This window comes from Tamandua tetradactyla, chromosome X, assembly GCF_023851605.1.
Source record: "Tamandua tetradactyla isolate mTamTet1 chromosome X, mTamTet1.pri, whole genome shotgun sequence".
Lineage (NCBI taxonomy): Eukaryota > Metazoa > Chordata > Mammalia > Pilosa > Myrmecophagidae > Tamandua > Tamandua tetradactyla.
This window is the reverse complement of record NC_135353.1, coordinates 76,531,064-76,545,789: the sequence shown is the minus strand read 5'-3', so window position 1 is coordinate 76,545,789 and position 14,726 is coordinate 76,531,064. Positions and strand designations below refer to the sequence as shown.

Sequence of the window (14,726 nt, the reverse complement as noted above, 5' to 3'; positions counted from 1 at the left end):
TTGGGGCCAGATGTGAGATTCTAGAGGTTAGTAATTCTGTAAATGTACCAAAAATCATTGACTTCTACACTTAAAATGAGTGACATATGGTATTTCCAAATACCTTCATAAAGCTGGAAAAAGAAGTTAAAGCAGCTTATTAAGAATGTCTCCCTAGATCAGGATGATAAGCCCATAGCTGGCCTGTCCAGCTGGCCCTCAGCAAAGGAAACTTGAACCCTGACACTGGGAATTGATACCTCTTAGATTCAGAAAACCCCAAACCACAGAATCCCCTTAGAGTGGAATTTTCTCAACCCACCTGGGTTTACTATAATGGAGAAGTCTGACATTTTGTGAGTGATGTGGAAGGAAAGTAGCCCTGGTCACCTTGAGTCATCATGTATCTGGGCCTGAATGTCTGCACAAAGTGTCCTAGGTCCAACTCAAAGGGCAAATGGAGGAGAGAGGTGGTCTGATGACTTAAGCCTGTTTAGCCGTAGAAAGCCTATGGGTCACTTGGTGAGATCATCTCAAGCCAGCTGCTATTAACATGACTTTTTCTGAGGTTGGCTGTGGCCAAGTGTTCTCTAAACACAGACTTTTGTGGTCCTGATGGTGAGGAGGTGGAGAGGAGGCAGTGTTGTGTGGGAGCTAGCTCCTATGCACAATTTCTTTTCAATTCCATGTTCAGTGATATCCTGGCAGAAGCTTAAAATCAACCATTATACCATGAAAATAGGCAAATGCTACAAATCAGGGCTTTTCCTTTCAAAGAATAGGTTGTTTAACATTTACCAGCACACCATTGGTGGGGACCATGCAGATGTTTCATATGTATGTTCTTATGTAGGCAATCAATATGCCATTGGCTCCTGCTTTGAGGGTGGGTTCTCTCGGACTTTGTTTCTAGTGGGCTGTCCATTGAGTGTCCCAAGAAATGGATGTAGGCAGGTCACATGCTTATGGCATCTTTAAGGCTCTGGCTCTGAAGGTTAAAGATCATGGCATTGACTAACAGCCTTCAGCCTAGGGAAGGAAAAACATATTGGACACTATACAGGATATAGGGCATCAGCAACAATTGGTGCAAAATACCTGGAACATTTCACCCTGTGTTGACCTACTATTTCCAAAGCAAAGCATATATTTAAAAATTGGTTCAATGTTCCTATATTCCTAGGTGCCTCTGAAGACCTTTAGCACCACATGGGAATACAAGTGATCAATGGCTACAGAAGAACAAGGGATGCTCTTCTTAATTATAATGGAGCACAAGGACTGAATCCAGAATGCAGAAATATTAATGGGTGTGGATAAAAAGAGCACACTGAATAGTTAGGTGCTGATTTTCTCAAATCCAGATAAATGAGGGCAGAAGTCTTCATCTGGTAAGTGGAGAGAACTATTGGCAAATTTTAGGCCTTGAGAGATATGGAACAATAGGGGAAAATGCTTTCAAATTCCCATGACAAAATACAATTTCAGTCTATCTCCTTTTGTAGAAGAGATGGGGTTATTGATGAATTTCATTTTGTTCTTTACATTTTTTCTGTACTTAACAAACTATTTAACATGAATATGTACTAATTTATAATCAAACTAGTCATCTCAAAAAAATAGGGTTCTTTTTAAAATTAGAGGTGAGAAAAGTGTTCCAGGAAAATGGCAGAATAAGACAGATTGAGTTCAACCATGCTCCAAGGAATGGCTAGAGAAAGGAAGATAGGGCAACTGGGATCACAATTCAGGGATGTAAGTGACCTGGGAGAGCCTTCTGCACCATGTAAAGTGGCCCTGGTTGTAAAAGCTGAGATACCAAAAATCAGAGAACCTAAGACCATTTGACTGGTGCAAACAGCTTAATGTGGAAGCCCAGTGCCCTCAGCAGTGCATGGATGAGGAGACAGGGACCAGGAAGCAAGCCAAGCTACATTTCTCGAACACACTATCAACACCAGTGCAGCCCCATAACTTGTGATTCACCCAACACCCCACACTCCTGAACACTGTCACCCATTCCACGCCCCACACTCCAAGCACCCATCACAGTCCAACCCAATGTGTGCATACCCATACCACAACCCATAGCCCAATCTACCTTTCCAGCACCAGCATAATCTTGCCCCACCCCTCCTGAGCCCTAACTCCCAGTCCTTGCTCCTGCAGGCAATTGCCAGCACATAAAAGTGGCTGGTGCTTACCTCCATACCCTGGCTACACCTAACCCCAGCTCATATAGCTGAACAGACCCAGTCCACTCCCTTTGAGCTCTGTGAATGGGTACAACAGTTTATGGCACACCCAGGTTTGCACATGTGCACAGCCCCCAGTCATGACTCTCAGCTATTAGAAAGTGCTGATCTGCTCAGCCAAACAATGTCTACTCCCAGCCCACACAGGCATAACACCAATCCCTGTTCTAGCTCTGCACATGTGCACAAGGAGCCCCACACAGCCACATTCTTCCCAGCCACTGAGCACCCATGTTCACAGGCATTAGCATAGTATCCTCAACCTGCACCTATACCAGCACTGCAAAGTATCATAGCACTGTTGTGCCCTGTATCCTGCTTTACATCCATCTAGCAAATAAAAGGCTTTAGACTATGAAGGAAATCAACTTCTAAAGTAAACCAATCAAAATGTTTACATGCCACAAAGAAAGCAGAAGATCTCTAAATATATCATGAATCAGACAGATATAGCCCAGCCTAATAACCAAACTAAAACACTGGAGGAGAAACAGATATTGGAACAACTAATCAAAGGTGTTCATATAACTCTACTAAATGAAATAAATGGGATGGCTAATGACATAAAGGAGATCAAGAAGATGTTTGAAGAGCATAAAGAGGGATTTGAAAGAATAAATAGAAAAATAGCAGATGTCACAGAAATTAAAGATGCTATAGACCAAATAAAAACCATGCTAGAGAAACACAGCAGCACATTTGAAGAGGCAGAAGAAAAAATAAGTGAGGACAGGACAATTAATTTTGAACACTCAAAACAGCAAATGGCAAAAAAATAAAAGGAAATATTTGAATTGGATTTCAGGGAAATGATGGACAAAACAAATATAACAATCATTGGTGTCCCAGAAGGGGAAAAGAAGAGTGAGGGCTAGAAAAGTTAGTTGGGATATAAGGGGGGAAATCTTCCCAACCCTTATAAAGGACATAAATACATAAGTCAAAGAAGCTCAATGAACTCCAAATAGAATAAATCCAAATAGGCCTTTCCCAAGACACATACTAATCAGTCTGTCAAATGTTGAAGAGAAACAGAAAATCCTGAAAGTGGCAAGAGAAAAGCCATCTACTACATAAAAGGGAAACCACGTAAGACTGTCTTCAGAATACTCAACTGTCACTATGCAGGCAAGAAGGCAATGGTATGACATATTTAAGATTCTGAAAGAGAAAGACTTCCAGCCAAAAATTCTGTACCCAGCCAAATTGTCCTTCAAAACTGAGGGTGGGATTAAAATTTTCACAGACAAAGAAATTCTAAAACTATTTGTCAGCAAGAAACCAGGCCTACAAGAAACACTAAAGGAGTTCTGCCAGGTGAAAATAAAAGAGGAGAAGGACATCTGGAGGAGGGCACAGAAATGAAGAGTACCAGTAAGGGTAACTTAAAGGATGAAAAGAGAAACAAGAAAAAGAATATATACATCTGACAAATAGAATCCAAAAGATAAGATGGTGGATTTGAGAAATGCCTTTTCAGTAATAATTTTGAATGTTAACAGACTAAACTTACCAATAAAAAGATGCAGATTGGCAGAATGGATTAAGAAATCCAATCCAGCTATAAGCTGCTTATTTGAGACTCATCTTTGACACAAGGATACAAATAGACTGAACGTGAAAGATGGAAAGAGTTTCCATGCAAGTTGTAACCAAAAGAAAACAGGAGTAGCTATACTAATATTAGACAAAATAGGCTTTAAATATAAAGGCATTATAAGAGACAAAGAAGGATGCTATATATTAATTAAAGGGACAATTCACCAAGAAGAAATAACAATTATAAATGTTTATTCCCCCAATCAAGGAGCTGCAAAGTACATGAAACAGACATTGAAAAAACTGAAGGGAGTGATAGATGTTTCAACAATAATAGTAGGAGAGTTCAATGCACCACTCACCTCTATAGATAGAACAATCAGACAGAAGATCAACAAGGATATAGAGATATTAAACAACTTGATAAATGAATTAGACCTAACAGACATATGTAGATCATTACATCCCAAACACCAGGGTATACAATCTTCTCTAACACTCATGGAACATTTTCCAGGATAGACCATATCCTTGGACACAAAACAGGTCATTATAAATTTAAGAACACTGAAATTATTCAAGGGACTTTCTCTGATCACAATGGAATGAAGCTGGATCTCAATCAGCACTAAAGAATGAGAACATTCGCAAATATATGGAGATTCAATAACACACTCTTAAACAACGAGTTGGTCAAAGAAAAAATTGCAAGAGAAATCAGTAGCTATCTGGAGATGAATGAAAATGAGAATACAACATATCAGAACTCATTGGATGTGACAAAGGCTGTACTGAGAGGGAAATTTATTGTCTTAAATGCCTATATTAAAAAAAATGAGAAAGAGCAAAAATCGAAGACTTAACTTCTCACCCAAAAGAACCTGAGAAAGAACAGCAAACTAACCCCAAAGCAAATAGAAGAGAAATAACAATGATAAAAGTAGCGTTAAATGAATGGGATAATGAAAGAACAATTGAAAGAATCAGTAAAACCAAAAGTTGGCTCTTTGAGAAGATCAACAAAATTGATGGGCCACAAACAAGTCTGACAAAGAAAACAAAAAGAAAGAATACAAATAAACAAAATCAGAAATGAGAAGGGATGCGTTACCACAGACCCTGAAGAAATAAAAGAAATAAGAGGGCACTATGAAAAATTATATGCCAACAAACTAGACAACTTGGATTAAATGGACAAATTCCTGGAAATACACAAACAATTTGCAGTGACTCAGGAAGAAATAGAAGATCTCAACAAACCAATCACAAATAAAGAGATTCAATCAGTCATCAAAAATCTTACTATAAAGAAAAGCCCAGGTCCAGATGGCATCATGGAGGAATTTTATCAAGCATTCCAAAAAGAACTAACACCAATCCTTCTCAAAATGTTGTAAAATATTGAGGAAAAAGGAAGACTACATAACTCATTTTATGGAGCTAATATCATTTTAATTCCAAAACAGGTAAAGATGCTATAAGAAAGGAAAACATGAGGCCAATCTTCCTAACGAACATAGATGCAAAAATTCTCAACAAAATTCTAGCAAATTGAATCCAACAACACGTTAAAAGAATTATACACCATGACAAAGTGGGGTTTATTCCAAGAAATGCAATGATGTTTCAATGCAAGAAAATCAAATAATTTAATACAGCACATTACCAAATGAAAGAGGAAAAATCACATGGTCATCTTGACTGATGCTGAAAAAGCATTCAACAAAATTCAACATCCTTTTCTGATAAAAACATTTCAAAAGATAGGTATCAAAGGTAACTTCCTCAATATGATGAAGGGCATATATGACAAACTGATAGCCGGTATCATAGTCAATGCAGAAAGACTGAAAGCATTCCCCCAAAGATTAAGAATGAGACAAGGAAGCCCACTGTCATCACTATTATTCAACATTGTGCTAGAAGTTAGTACAGTCAGGCAGGACAAAAATTAAGGCCTCCAAATTGGAAAGGAAAAAGTAAAACATTCATTATTTGCAGATGACATGATACTAGGATAATCCTGAGAAATCTACAATGAAGTTACTGGAGATAATAAACAAATTCGGCAAGGTAGTGGGATATAAAATTAATGTGCAAAAATCAGCAACATTTCTATAAACAAGCAATGACCTTAGCTGAGGAGTCAGTTAAGGAAAAAATTCCATTCAAAATAGCAACTAAAAAAATCAAATACTTAGGAATGAATTTAACTAGGGATGTAAAGAACTTGTATACAGAAAAAAAATTAACATAACATTGTTAAAAAATCAAAGATCTAAATAGGTGGAAAAACATTCCCTGTGCATGGAAAGGAAGCTTAAATATAGTGATGGTGTCATTTCTACCCAAATTGATCTACAGATTCAATGCAGGACCAATCAAAATTCCAACTACCTACTTTGAAGACTTGGAAAAGCTAGTTACTAAATTCACCTAGAAGAGAAAGAAACACCAAAGAACTAAAAGCATCCTAAAAAAGAAGAATTAAGTGAGAGGATTAACACTTCCTTACTTTAAAACTTATTATAAAGCCACAGTGGACAAAGCAGCATGGTATTGGCACAAAGATAGAAATATTGACCAATAGAATAGAATTGAGAGTGCAAAAACAGACCACCAAATCTATGCTCAACTGATTTTTGACAAGGTCCCCAAATCCACTGAACTGGGACAAAATAGTCTTTTGAACAAATGACATAGGAGAACTGGATATCAATAGCCAAGAGATAAAAGAGGACCCTTACCTTACACCCTATACAAAAATTAACTTAAAGTGGATCAAACACCTAAATATAAGAACTAGCACCTTAAAGCTTCTAGAAGAAAATGTAGGGAAACATCTTTAAGACCTAGTAATAGGAGGTAGCTTCCTAAACTTTACACCCAAAGCTGAAGGAACAAAAGAAAAAATAGATAAATGGGAACTCCTCTAAATAAAATGCTTCTGCACCTGAAAAGACTTGTCAAAAAGGTGAAGAGGGAGCCAATTCAATGGGAGAAAATATTTGGAAATCACACGTCAAACGTTTGGTATCCTATATACAAAAAGAAACCATACAACTCTAAACAAAAGAATAAACAACCCAATTATAAAATGGGCTAAAGATATGAATAGGCATTTTTCTGAAGAGGAAATACAGATGGCTCAAAAGCACATGCAGACATGCTCATTTTCTTTAGCTATAAGGGAAATGCAGATCAAGACTTCAATGAACTACCACCTCACACCTATAAGAATAGATGCTACTAAACAAACAGGAAACCATAAATGTTGGAGATGATGTGGAGAAATTGGGACACTTATACACTGATGGTGGGAACATATAATTTTACTGCTACTATGAAGACAATTTGGTGGTCTCTTAGAAAACTAAATATTGAGTTGCCCTATGACCCAGCAATAGAAGTACTTGGTGTATATCCAGAAGAGTTAAAAGTAGTGACAGAAATAGACATTTGTACACTGATTTTCATAGCAGCATTATTCACAATCTCCAAAAGATGGAAACAATCCAAATGCCCATCAACAGATTGGATTAGCAAAATGTGGTACATACATAGAATGGAATATTATGCAGCAAGAAGATGAAGTGATGTCCTGAAGCACATGACAAGATGGATGAGCCTTGAGAACATAATGCAGAGTGAAATAAGCCAGATAACAAAAATATAGATACTGTATGACTCCACTTTTATGACCATGGTAAAGGTATAATCATATGCTTATAATACAGAATATAGGGGACTTAGAGTTACATAGAAGCTAGAGATGGGTGAATGGTTAGCTAATGAGGTTGAACTCTAATGTACGGGAACAGATAGAAGTGAAAGTGGTTCTCTAGTGGATCTATAATATTATCATATTGAAGGTGAACAAGATCAAAAGGGGTTGTATAGACCTATGTGTCCCACTGATTGATACCAGAAATACATATTACTTCTTAGAAGAAGTGCTTCAAAATTATGATTCATGTAAAAAGAGTGTTTAAGTCCAGGGAACAGGGGAAAACTGCTATTGCTTACTAAGGTCTATGTTTAACATGAAAACATCAGCAGTACCACATCAACAGCAGGGGAAAATAGTGCAGTGGGGGGAGGGACAAATGTTAAGGGAAGATTTAGATTTCCTATTTGGTGAGGGTGTGTTTATTGGTTATATTTCTCTTGGAAACAATGAAATTATCTAAAATTGAGAGTGTTGATAGATGGTGGACTTTGGGCACTATACATGATACCTAATGAATGAATGTGGCTGAAGGATGCTCTGACTGAGAAGTAGATTGGAGAATGATGGTGCATGCATATGATTGAATATTGTGCTACTACATAAAGGAATGAAGTTCTGAGGCATGCAATGATGTGAATGAACCAGTGGGACATTTGGTGAGGCAAAATAAGTCAGAAATGAAAGAACAATTATTGTATGGACTCCTTTAGAAAATGCTTATAAGAAAACATCAGCTTAGATTGAAAGCTCCTATAGCAGACACATTTAGTTTAAAGGGGTAATTATTATTTCTGGATTTTGAGAAGCTGTTTTATATATCTATAACATGGTATTCAGGGATGAGAATGAAGCTGATGTCGGGATAAAAGTAATTCTGAACACAAGGGTAAGGAAGATATTGTCTGTATTTTAGAACCACACCTACTCTTTGAGACCAAAGGAAGAAAGGTTTATTTTGTCCAGAACATAAATTTTCTGCAACACATAATCTAACTCAACCTTTCTGGATAGCTCATTGAACAGTTGAAACACAGTGAACCCAGAATAAGAATGAGGAACTTTAATCCTGTATAGCTTAATGTAATGCCTGGATATATCCTATAATATATTAAGCAGATAATAAAAATTTGGCTAAAGTCCCCTTGAGGGGTGGAAGATAAAAGATGGAACCATTAAACTTTACCATCAGGGAATCCCCTGATACTGTGTCAAACATTAGGGACATGAAAATCAAAAGGCCAAGTGCTTAATCTTGAGGCTTACTCTTATGAAGTTTATGTAGGCAGTGGCGAGGCTTAGCCTACCTATGGATGTGCCTATGAGTTACTTCTGGAAGCCCTCTTTTGTGCTCAAATGTAGCCTCACTCTCTCTAAGCCTAACTCTGCAAGTGGAATCATTGCCCTCCTTCCTACATGGGACCTGGCATCCAGGAGTGAAAGTCTCCCTGCCGGTATGGGAGATGACTCCCAGGAATGAGTCTGGCCCTGGCACCATGGGATCAACAATCCCATCCTGACCAAAAGGGGGAAAATAAGTGAAACTAATAAATTATCAGTGGCTGGGAGAGGTCATAAGAGTTGAGAGGCTTCTCACTGTTACACAATCATCAGTTAAACATCACTACCTATCATAACTTGCCAAATTCCTACCAAAACCATTCGATCAATCCTGAAGAGTACCTAGGGCAATATATAAGAATCTACACAGGTTTCATACACCAGTGTAACTTTCCAGAAACCTGCAACCTCCAAATGGGTCCCCAGACCAGATAAATTCTGAAACCTAGAGGAATCAGCCTCTCTAGAACATCAGTTACTTCCATCTCTCTACCATATTGTATTGACAGCTTCTTCCAACTTGAAATATTTAGAGTGGCCATAACCCCTAAAGAGTTGGATAGAAAGATCAAAGGTGATGATGGAGTTATGCAGAGAAGGTAGGGTTTAGCAAATGAATATGATTGCTGAATCATTGTATTGATATTTCCTTTAGTTTCCCGTATCTTGGAGCAGCTGTGAGTAAAAACCTAAAATTGTGGAATTGTAAGCCATCCAAACTCTGAAATCTGTTCTATAACTAATTGTTGTGCTGTGCTTTGAAATTTCTTGTTTTTTGTGTATATGTAATTTTTTACAAAAAAGAAAAAGTATTGAGAAAAAATATACATATACCTTCTAGCCTCCAGTGTTCTGGAGCAGCTAGAAGGAAAAATCTGAGACGATGGTATGGTGGCCCATGACAAACTCTGGGATCATCCTGTAGCTACTTGTTGAACAGTGCTTTGAAGACTATTGCTTTTTCCTTTCTTTGTATGTTTACATAGTATAATATACAATTTTAAAAGTTAAAAAAATTAAAGTTTAGAAAAGAAGACATTATAAATCAAGGGAACAGCTAAAATTTAGTAATTTTAAGGAGAGACTTGAAAGTTAAGCAGACAAGTTTGAATTTAACGGCAATACCCTTCAGTAGCATAAGACAAACTTAATGTTTCAATGTAAAATCATGCATTGTTTATAGCACATCCTTCCAGGTTATATGGTCCTAGCCTTTCATTGTCTTTGAGCTATTTTACATTTCTGTAAGTTGTAAAGAACTATTGACAATAATGCAAATGATTCTTATGTACGGACATGTAAACACATTCTGTCCACTAGAGAGACCCTCACCATATCCCAATCCACCCTTTCACACCAAAGAAAAAACAGGCTTTGCCTCTATTTGTAAGTTCATTTCAATAGTCCTGATTTATACATGTGTCTGTTGTTTGGACCATTTGTAACATCTACCCGGTACTCTTGATAGCAACAAAATAAAATCATTAACAAGTGGCATTTTATATCTCTATGATAGCCATTTGATCTTTTATCTTTATTTGAAAGCTCTTTAAAGACAAGCTAGCTATATGAGGGAAACATTTTTAATGCTGTCATAATATAACTCCCAATATGTGCTGGTCTGACAACTTAGAAGCAAGCTGACTACTTAAAAAGAAATTAAGAAAAAGATAATATATCTAAATGGTCATAGGGTAAAAGCAATCTGAATTTGGCTAAGAATAAAGAATAGCAACTTGTTTTCATCAGCAGTCTGGTTGTCCTGACTTTTCTGCTATTGCTTTGCAGTGTTTTGTTTTTATTTTTATTTTATTTTTGGCCAATATTTTTGGTTTTCATTGATAAACTATATAAGAAACAAACAAAACTCCTTTTAAAAAAAAATCTTACCTTTCATTTCTTGCTTGGAGCCTTTTGTTTTCTTCTGTGATAATTTCCAAAAGTTAATACATCAATTCTCAATTATCTGTGCTGATCCAGGGGAATATCAACACACAAGATTTGATAATCAGCTCAGGATTTTGTGATCTACTACTAAAACTGTGAAAGGGGATTTTTCAAAGTGTATTTTTCAAACATATTTCCATAGACCATTAAATCCATCTGGATACTTTGAAGAAATCAGATTCTCAGGTCCTTGTTCTATAGATTGTGATTTGCATTTAAGCTTCCAAGGGAGTCTCCTGCCAAGCCCAGTTTTGTAATACTGTGAGTAATAGAGTTAAATAAAATTGATATTTCTTTGATGACTGCCCTCTAAATGGATCCCTTTAAAGTACTTTCTGCTATCCCAGCCTACAAAAAAGTGATATTATAAAGGCAAACATATACAATTCAAGTTTGTACATAAAAAGGGAGGGGAACAGGGATTTCCTGGCTATTACTGACAAAACACTAGTAGGAGATTAGAGAAAGGCTTATCAAAAAAAGCTCTCTGTCCTCTGTTTCACATTTCCGGTTGACTTGTTCCTTCAGCAATTGGAAGAGATAAAGGAGGTATTAATCCTCTAGCAGAGAAAGCAGTGAAATGTGGGCTTTGTGAATAAACAGAAATAGGCATGAAAAGCAGTAGGGAAAACCCATGCAGTAAATGAGGTGGGTGGGAAAGGGGACCATAAGATCATCTAAGCAATGAATGAGAGACAGGTCTGAGGGAACATGCAAAATTAAGATTTAGTGTTAAGATTCAGTAGGAGGGCGGACGGGTTCCGGGCGGGGCGGGCGGGAGGCGAGGCGAGGCGGAGGCGGCGCGGCCGGCCGGGCCCACGCCCCTCGGCGGCACTGACAGCCGGCGGGCGGCGGCCGGGCTTCGGAGCGCGCGGGGCGGCTCGGCGGCGCTCATCCAGGTCGCGGCCGGGACCGAGGCCTCCTGGTGACCCCTTGCCCTAGCGCGCACCCGGGCCCGAAAATGCTGCGGTCCGTGTGGAATTTTCTGAAACGTCACAAGAAGAAGTGCCTCTTCCTGGGCACGGTGCTCGGAGGAGTATATATCCTAGGAAAATATGGACAGAAGAAAATGCGAGAAATACAGGAAAGGGAAGCTGCAGAGTACATTGCCCAAGCTCGACGGCAGTACCACTTTGAAAGCAACCAGAGGACGTGCAACATGACAGTGCTGTCCATGTTTCCAACACTGAGAGAGGCCTTAATGCAGCAACTCAACTCTGAGAGCCTCACAGCTTTGCTGAAAAACAGGCCTTCAAACAAGCTAGAAATATGGGAGGACCTGAAGATAATAAGCTTCACAAGAAGTATCGTAGCTGTATACAGTACATGTATGCTGGTCGTTCTTTTGCGGGTTCAGTTAAACATAATTGGTGGATACATTTACCTGGATAACGCAGCAATTGGTAAAAATGGCACCACAGTTCTTGCGCCCCCAGACGTCCAACAGCAGTATTTATCAAGTATCCAGCACCTCCTTGGAGATGGCCTGACTGAATTGATCACTGTCATTAAGAAAGCTGTGCGGAACATTTTGGGACGTGTTTCTCTTAAACATTCTTTGTCCCTTTTGGACTTGGAGCAAAAACTAAAAGAAATCAGAACGCTTGTTGAACAGAAAACCTCATCCCCCTTGGTGGGTGAAGATGGACCAGGATCCTTCTTGTGCCGTTGTATGATGCCCGACGAAGAGGCTCCGCTGGCCGTCCAGGCCTGTGGACTTTCCCCTAGAGATGTTACCACGATTAAGCTCCTCAGTGAAACTAGAGACATGCTGGAGAGTCCAGATTTCAGGACAGTGTTGAACACTTGCCTAAACCGAGGCTTTAGTAGACTTCTGGACAACGTGGCAGAGTTCTTCCGACCCACAGAGCGGGACCTGCAGCACGGGAACTCCATGGACAGTCTTTCCAGTGTCAGCCTGCCATTAGCGAAGATAATTCCAATCATAAATGGACAGATCCATTCCGTGTGCAGTGAAACGCCCAGTCATTTTGTTCAGGACCTGCTGCTGATGGAGCAGGTGAAAGACTTCGCCGCCAACGTGTACGAGGCCTTCAGTGCCCCCCAGCAGCTGGAGAAGTGACTTTCCTTCTAAAGAAACCACGTCCCAGTCATTTACTTAAAAATACACTGAATCGACTACCCGTAGAGTAAGTTTATTACCAAAATGCCTAATAAAAATGTATTCTCAATCAGTTTCTTCATTTCATAATGAAATTGGTTTATTTAACATCTGATTTATTTTTTCAGTCATCAACAGGCCAGTTTTCGTGGGCATTTATCTAAGTGAGCACACAGTGCAAATACTGAATTAATAGTTTGTTACAACAGGGATCTCAGTTCCAAATGGACTAAAAACTAATGTAGATACTTTTTTATATAAAAAGAAATGCAATATACTTGACATTAATACTAAGGAAATCTCTGTTTGAGAAATGGGCCAAGAATGTGTGAAGTTTGGAAAAAACGCTATTTAATTAATCCGAAAGTTCACAAGACTTCAGTAAGCAGGAATGAGTTGGACTTTTCTCCAGGCACCCTTCAAAGGAATAAATTATTTGTCTCAAATACACCTTGAAGGAGAACTTTTCTTTATATGGAAATCAGTGAATTATAACAAGTATGATCTACTGTTTTTTCTTTACTATTTTAATGAGCCTTTGAAAATTACACTGACATAGGGGCTAAAATTGTGCTGAAGCTGGCTATTCCCGGCTCTTTTAACTACATTGTTTTATTAATTTGTATGTAAATAATTTTAGGAGTTTTCTTTGTATTGATTTGGGGCACAGTCAAATCTTATTGCAATAAAATATTTTAATAAAAAAAAAGATTCAGTAGGAGTTGAGAAATGCTTGAAGCAAAGCAGACTTTTATATATCTTATAAAATAGTTTCTTGGCAAATTATTCAAAACATACTACTTTGAGTAACCTGAAATTCAAATATATTTTTTGAGTATGAAGTTTTGAATGACCTGATCTTGAAATGTATTTTTTTGAGTATGAAGCTTTGGTTTTTTAATGACTACTTTAAAAGCTACTCCACATTTTGTAATTTTTATTTGTTTTTAAAATCTGTTTTACTGAAAACCTAGAGCCCCATGGATTGGGTGGAAGGACTTGACTCTTCAAAAATCTTTAACTGTCAAAACCATAAACAGGAATATGAGTGGCAGACATGTATTAAAAGACACAGAGTGGCAGAATGTATTAAAAACAATGTTCTATCCAAATACTGTCCAAATGAGACTCACCTTACACACAAGGACAAATATAGGTTGAAAGTGAAAGTTTAGTAAAAGATATTTTATGCCAAACATAACCAAAAAAATGAGCTGACATATCTATGCTAATGTGAGACAAAATAAACTTTAAAAACAAAGCTTTTAAAAGAGACAAAGATGGAATTATATATTAATAAAATGGACAATCCACCAAGAGAAATTACAAATCATAAATACCCATGCACTTAACCAGGGTCCAAAAATACATAATGCAAACAATGGCAACATTGAAGAGAGAAATAGACATCTGTATCATAATAGTGGGAGATGTCAGTACACCACTCTCATCAATAGATACATCACCAAGGCAGAGGATCAATAAGGAAACATATAACTTGAATAATATGGTAAATGAACTAGACTTTACAGACATATAGGGCACTGCACCTCAAAACAGTATGGCATACATTTCTCACAAGTGCTCATGGATCATTTTCCAGGATAGAGCCCACATTGATTACAAAACATTTATCAATAAATTTTAAAAGATTGAAATTATATAAAGCACCTCTCTGATCACAATGGAATGTAGCAGGAAATCAATAACAGCAAAGAACTGGAAAATTCACAAATATATGGAAATTAAACAATATACTCAAATACAAAGTGAATCAAGGAAAATTATAAGTGAAATCAGGAAATACCTGTAGAAA

General features: G+C 37.8%; 1 pseudogene; it reads left to right on the top strand.

Moving 5' to 3' along the window:
- The first annotated feature begins 11,660 nt into the window (after positions 1-11,660).
- LOC143670995 (peroxisomal biogenesis factor 3 pseudogene) lies at positions 11,661-12,980 on the top strand (annotated as a pseudogene).
- Positions 12,981-14,726: the final 1,746 nt, after the last annotated feature.